The 7,753-nt window shown below is 38.7% G+C and overlaps 1 pseudogene; it reads right to left on the minus strand.

Annotated features, from left to right (window-relative positions):
- Positions 1-6,076: 6,076 nt before the first annotated feature.
- LOC102838534 lies at positions 6,077-6,400 on the minus strand (annotated as a pseudogene).
- Between the last annotated feature and the right edge of the window lie 1,353 nt (positions 6,401-7,753).

Below are 7,753 nucleotides of genomic sequence, written 5' to 3' on the forward strand. Positions count from 1 at the left end.
TAAGCCGTTTTCACAGTTTCACTATTATAAACAGCATCCTTGCAGATACATTTCAGATTTCTTCCTTAGTGCTAAATTTCTAGAAGTTCTTAGTGACAATTTTGCTGTGAGCAGCTAAGGAATATTCATGCTAATCATGGGACAAGATATCATACACAACTGATATCCACAAATGATTTACAATTCTCAACCTTGCCTATTTAGTCATCTGCATTTTGTTTGTTGTTGTTAAGTGCCATCAAGTTGCTTGTGACTCATAGCAACCCTGTATAGGGTTTCTGAGGAGCAGCTGGTAAGCTTGAACCACCAACCTTGTGGTTCAAACTGACCTTGCAGTCCAGTGCATTAACCCACAGTGCTACGCCAGGACTCCACAGTTATCTGCTTAGCACCTGGAAAAGTTTGCAGGTGCTAACTTTTCCCAGAGGTGCTAACTTTTCCCAAACCCTGCCATCAAGCTGATAATTTTAACTGAAGTGGTAATTTCAATGTCAAACTGGTAATTTCAATTTCAACACCATGGTGACATTATAATTCCTTGGCTTCCAGATCTCTTATCATCTATACCTCGCCACACACTTCAACTCTCCGCTCCTAAGGCTATATGCTCAACAACCTCCACATTTATGGCTCCAAACACCTGGAACTCCTCCAGCTCTGAAATCTGAAAAGCCAATAGCTCTCTGATTACAATCTCCTATCCTCTCAGTTCTCTTGCTCCCACTAAACCTCTCTTTAAACTCACAGGGGAGCCAATTTAGTCACTTGATTACCTGCTCCTAGACTATTCTCCTTTTCTACCATAGTGAGCCTAGATTTCAAGATCTATTGCCCCAATTAATAGCCTCAACTCCTTTATTCCCAGTCTTTTTGCCATACCTATCCTCTAGCACTCCTCACCTCCCCCTCATAATGACTAACTTTACTTATGTACTGACTCTTTCTGGTCGCAGGGTTATGGAGACTGATATCTGCATATTGGACCAATTGTTTATATGTGTCTATGATTTTCTCTCCACCAGTCATCTTTCAATTTGTCATACTGTGGTGGCTTGCATGTTGCTGTGATTCTGGAAGCTATGTTACAGGCATTTAAATGCCAGCAGGGTCCCCCATAGTGGACAGGTTTCAAATGAGCTTCCAGATGAAGACAGACTAGAAAGAAGGAGAGACAGACTATTTCCAAATATTTAGTCACTGAAAACCTTATGAATAGTGGTGGAACACTGTCAGCACCAGAATATTGAATATTGAAACATGATGAAGAGCACCTGAAATATTGCCATATATAGTGCAGGACTATGACCACTCAAAATATGACTGGTTTGAAGGCACTGAAAATATGACTGGGGAAGAGCTGCCTCCTCAAAGTAGAGTTGACCATGATGATGTGAAAGGAGTAAAGCCCTCGGGGTCTTCATTTGCTGGTGGGGCACAACTCAAAATGAAGAGAAAAAGCTGTATAATTCCATTAATAATTGGAACATGGAATGTACAAAGCACAAATCTAGAAAAATTAGAAACTGTCAAAAATGATATGGAACACATGGACATAGATATCTTAGGCATTAGTGAGCTGAAATGGACTGGTATTGGCCATTTGAATCTGACAACCACGTGGTTTACTATGCCAGGAATGACAAATTGAAGAGGAATGGCGTTGCATTCATCATCAAAAAGAACATATTTTGTCCTGAAGTACAATACTGCCTGTGATAGGATAATATCCACATGCCTACAAGGAAGACCCATTATATCACTATTGTTCAAATTTACATACCAACCACTCAAGTCAGTGATGAAGAAACTGAAGAATTCTACCAACTTCTTTAGTCTGAAATTGATCAAATATGCAATCATGAAGTATTGAAAATTTCTGGTGATTGGAATGCAAAGGTTGGGAACAAAATGGAAAGATCAGGGAAATATGGCCTTGATGATAGAAATAATGCTGGAGATTGCATGACAGAATTTTGTAAGACTAATGACTTCTTCATTGCAAATATCTTTTATAAACAACATAAAAGATGACCATACATATGGACCTCACCAGATGGAATACACAGAAATCGTATTGACTACATCTGTAGAAAGAGACGTGGGAAAGCTCCATATCATCAGCCAAAACAAGGCCAGGGGCAGATTGTGGAACAGACCATCAATTGCTCATATGCAAATCAGACTGAAGCTAAAGAAAATTAAAACCACTCCATAAGAGTCAAAATATGACCTTGAATATATCCCACCTGAATTTAGAGATCATCTGAAAAACAGATTTGATGCATTAGACATTAAAGACTGAAGACCAAGAGACTTGTTGGATAACACCAAGAACATCATACAGGAAGAAAGCAGGTCATTAAGAAGACAAGATAGAAGGAAACAACCAAAATGTATGTCAGAAAAGACTCTGAAACTTGCTCTCCAGCAAAGATGCTAAAGCAAATGGAAGAAGTGAGGAGGTACAAGAGCTGAACAGAAAATTTCAAAGGTCAGCTCAAGAAGACAAAGTCAGATATTATAATGAAATGTGCAAAGACCTGGGGTTAAAAAAACAAACAAACAACACACTCAGTATTTCTCAAGCTGAGGGAACTGAAGGAAAAATTGAAGCCTTGACTTGGGATATTGAAGGATTCTATGGGCAGAATACTGAGTGATGCAGAAAGCATCAAAAGAAGATGGAAGAAAGGAAGGAAGTCCAAAGTGCATTGAAGGCATTGGCACGGGGAATAGATGCAATACAAATAAAAGTCTTTCAACAAAGTGATGCAGCACTGGAGGCACTTGCCTATCTATGCCAAGAAATTTGGAAGACAACTACCTGGCCAACTGACTGGAAGAAATCCCTATTTGTGCCCATTTCAAAGAGAGGTGACCTAACAAATGCAGAACTCATCGGACAATATCATTGATATTCCATGTAAGTAAAGTTTACCTAAAGATATGGAAAAATGGCTGCAATCATATATTGACAGAGAACTTCCAGAGGTTCAAATTAGATTCAGAAGAGGACATGAAAAGAGGAATATCATTGCTGAGATCTGATGGATCTTGGCTGAAAGGAGAGAATACCAGAAAGGTATTTACCTGTGCTTTATTGATTACACAAAGGCTTTTGATTGTGTGGATCATGACAAGCTATGGACAACATTGCACAGAATGAGTATTCCAGAACACTTAATTGTACTTATGAGGAAACTGTACATAGACCAAGAGGCAGTTGTGCAAACAAAACAAGGGAACACAGAATGGTTTAAAATTAGGAAAGCTGTGTGCCCAATCTTGTTCTTTCACCACACTTATTCAATGTGTATGCTGAGCAAATAATCTGAGAAGCTGGATATATGAAGAAATATGTGGCATCAAAATTGGAGGAAGACTCATTGACAACCTGTGATATGCTGGTGGTAACAACCTTGCTTGCTCAAAGCAAAGAGAACTTAAAATACTTACTGATGAAGATTAAAGATCACAGCCTTTGGTATGAGTTGCACCTCAATGTAAAGAAAACAAAAATTCTCACCAGTAGACCAATAAATAACATCAAGATAAATGGAGAAAAGATTGAAGTTGCCAATAACTTCATTTTGTTTGGATCAACCATCAACACGCATGGAAGCAGCAGTCAAGAAATCAAACGACATATTGCATTAGGCAAATCTGCTGCACAAGGCCTCTTTAAAGTGTTGAAGAGCAAAGATGTCAGTTTGGAGTCTAAGATGCGCCTGACCCAAGCCATGGTATTTTCAATAACCTCATATGTATGCAAAAGTTGGGCAGTGAATAAGGAAGACCATAGAAGAATTGATGCATTTGAGTTATGGTGTTGGAGGAGAATATTAAAAGTTCCATGGACTGCCAAAAGAACAAACCAATTGGTGTAGGGAGAAATGCAACCAGACTGCTCCCAGGAAGACAGAATGGCCATCGTCTCTCATACTTTAGACATATTGTCAGAAAAGTCCAGTCCCTGGAGAAGGATATTAGGTTTGGTAAAGTGGAAGGTTGGGAAAAAAGAGAAAAACCCCCAATGAGATGAATTGACACAGTGGCAGTGGAAATGGGCTCAGACGTAGCAACGATTGTGAGGTTGACCTAGGACTGGGCAATGTTTCATTCTGTTATGCATAGGGTCTCTGTAAATCAGTACTGACTCGATAACACCTAGCAACCACTTAACAACATGGTTTTCTTTATTCTTCATTCCTCTGTACAGGAAATGACATAGAGTTGCATCTTATATGGCCACTCATGAACTTTTTAAGACACCAGTAACCACTCACCAAATAGGATGTTAGAACATTGTCACTGTGGACTATGTTATGCCTATTGACCTTGGTGTTCCCCAAGAGCAATGATTCATTCCCTCAAATTGTTTATGTCTAAAACATTTTTATAACTTTGCCCCTGTATGTTCCACCACATTCATGAATATATTTTCAGCAAAGGTAAATTATTAGGTGTCTTTGAGTCATCTCTGACTCATAGAAACCCTGTGCACAAGAGAATGAAGCTCTGCCTGATTCTGTGTTATTCTCATAATTGTTATATTTGATCCTTTGTTGCAGTCACTGTGTCCATACATTTCATCAGATTCTTTCTCTTTTTCATGAACCCACTACTTTACCAAGCATGATGTCCTTTTCTAAGGATTATTCCCTCCTGAGAACATGTCCAAAGTATGTGAGAAGAAGTCTTGCCATCCTCACTTCTAAAAAGCATTCTGGTTGTACTTCCTCCAAGACAGATTTTTTTTTTTTTTTCTTTTGGCAGTCCAGGGTACTGTCAATATTCTTTGCCAACATCATAATCCAAATGCATCAATTATTCTTTGGTCTTCCTTATTCGTTGTCCAGTTTTTACACGCATATGTGTCGATTGAAAATACCATGACTTGAATCAGGTGTACCTTCGTCCTCAAATAACGTCTTTGCTCTTTAACACTTTGAGAGCTCTTTTGCAGCAGATTTGCCCAATGAAACATGTCATTTGATTTCTTGACTGCAGTTTCCAGAGCATTAATTGTGAACTCAAGTAAAATGAGATCCTTGACAATTTCAATTTTTCCTCCATTTATCATAGTGCTGTCTATTAGTCTAGTTATGAGAATTTTTGTTTTCTTTATGTTGAAATATAATCTATAATGAAGGCTGCATTCTTTGATCTTCAAAGTAAGTGCTTCAAGACTTATTTCTTTTCAGAAAGCAAACTTATGGTCATCTGCATACCAAAGGTTGTTAATGAGCCTTTCTCCAATCCTGACGCCATGTTCTTCATGTAGTCCAGCTTCTCAGATTATTTGCTCAACACATAAATTGAATTAAAATGGTGAAATGATACAACCTGACTCACACCTTTCCTGATTTTAAACCATTCAGTAACCCCTTGTTCTGTTCAAATGACTGCCTTGTGGTCTAAGTACAGGTTCCAGATGAGTACAATAAAGTGGTCTAAAATTTCCAATCTTCGCAATATTATCCATAGTTTGCTATGATTCCCCTTTGCTTAGTCAGTAAACTACAAGTAAATATCTTTCTGGTATTCTCTGTATTCAGCCAAGATCCATTTGATGTCAGCAATGATATCCATCCTTCCACGTCCTCTTCTGAATCCAGCTTGAATTTCTGGTTGTACTACTACAAGTGTTTTTTCATTATCTCTAGCAAAATTTTAATTGTGTTTGATATTAATGATATAGTTTGATAATTTCAGCATTTCATTTGGTCACCTTTCTTTGGAATGGGCGCAGATATTCAAATTGGTTGGCCACGTAGCTGTCTTCCAAACTTCTTGGAGGAGACAAATGAGAGCCTCCAGTGCTGCATCAGTTTACTGAAACATTTTAATTTGTATTCCATCAATTCCTGGAGTCCTATTTTTCTTAACTGCCTTCAATACGGCTTAGACTTCCTTCATTGCCATTGATTTTTGATCATATGCTACATCATGAATTGGGTGGACATCAACCAATTATTTTTGGGACCAAGCAATTCTGTATATTCCTTCCATTTTCTTTTTCTTTTTTAATATAACATCAAGATTTTATTGTTTTAATAATAAACCAAGATGATGCTTAGAACTGGATCACCTGGCCCTTTCTCTTCTTATCGCCTCCCAGTTCAAAATGCTTGCATCTCTTAATAGCAAACATCCTCTTAGATCTGCAGTTTGGCTCAACACATTAAAGCCTCAACACAATCTTTTTTGTAGTTTTAGCGTTCTTCTTCCAGAATATTGGCTTAGTCTGCCCACCATATCCACTCTGCTTCCAGTGATAACACTGCTTTTCCTGAGCATACAAAGAATCTTTGCCCTTCTTGTTTTGTGTCACTTTGTGGGGTTGATGCTTGCCACACTTCTTACAGAAAGTCTGGCGGGTTTTAGGAACGTTCACCATGTTTTCAGGAGTGCTATTGGCACACAAAAAAGCTCCTTCCATCTTCTTTAGATGCTTCTGCATCATTTAATATTTTACCCATAGAATCCTTCAATATTTCGAGTCAAGGCTTGAATTTTTTATTCAGTTCTTTCAGTTTGAGAAATGCTGAGTGTGTTCTTCCTTTTGGGTTTTCTAACACCAGGTCTTTGCATATTTCAGTATAGTGCTTGACTTTGTCTCCTCAAACTGCCCTTTGAAATATTCTGTTCAGCTCTTCTACATCATCATTTCTTCCAGTTGCTTTAGCTTCTCTATACTCAAGAGCAAGTTGCAGAGTCTCCTCTGACAACTTGGTCTTTTCTCTTTTTCCTGTCTTTTACAATATTTGACTTTGTCTTCTCGAGCTGACGTTTGAAATTTTCTGTTCAGCTCTTGTACCTCCTCAGTTCTTCCATTTGCTTTAGCATCTCTACGCAGGAGAGCAAGTTTCAGAATCTCTTCTGACAGCCATTTTGGTCTTTTCCTTCTGTCTTGTCTTCTTAATGACCTTTTTCTTTCTTCCTGTATGATGTTCTTGATGTCATTTCACAACTCTTATGGTCTTTGTTCTTTAGTGTCTAATGCAGCAAATCCATTTTTCAGATGATCTCTAAATTCAGGTGAGATATATTCAAGGTCATATTTTGGCTCTTGTGAAGTATTTTAATTTTCTTTAGCTTCAGTATGAATTTGCATATGAGCAATTGATGGTCTGTTCCACAGTCTGCCCCTGGCCTTCTTTGGCTGATGATATTGAGCATCTCCATAGTCTCTTCCCACAGAGGTTGTTGTTGTTGTTGTTAGATGTCATCGAGTCAGTGCCAACTCATAGCAACCTTATGCACAGCAGAACACTGCCTGATCCTGGGTCAACATCTGTTGTTGCCACGCTTGAGCCCATTGATGCTGCCACTTGGCCAATCCATCTCGTTGGGAGTCTTCCACTTTTTCTCTGACCCTCCACTTTACCAAACATGATATCCTTCTCCAGCGACTGGTCCCTCCTGACAATAGGTCTGAAGTATGAGAGACGAAATTTGACCATCCTGGCCTCTAAGGAGCACTCTGGCTGCACTTGTTCCAACACAGATCTATTGGTTCTTTTGGCAGCCCATGGCACTTTCAGTATTCTCCTCCAGCACCATAACTCAAAAACATCAATTCTTCTATGGTCTTCCTTATTTATTGTCCAACTTTCACAAGCATATGAGGTTATTGAAAATATTATGGCTTGAGTCAGGTGCACCTTAGTCCTCAAGCTGACATCTTTGCTCTTCAACACTTTAAAAAGGTCTTGTGCAGCAGATTTGCCTGATGAAATATGTCGTTTGA

The sequence above is a fragment of the Chrysochloris asiatica genome, unplaced genomic scaffold, assembly GCF_000296735.1.
Source record: "Chrysochloris asiatica unplaced genomic scaffold, ChrAsi1.0 scaffold00026, whole genome shotgun sequence".
Classification (NCBI taxonomy): domain Eukaryota; kingdom Metazoa; phylum Chordata; class Mammalia; order Afrosoricida; family Chrysochloridae; genus Chrysochloris; species Chrysochloris asiatica.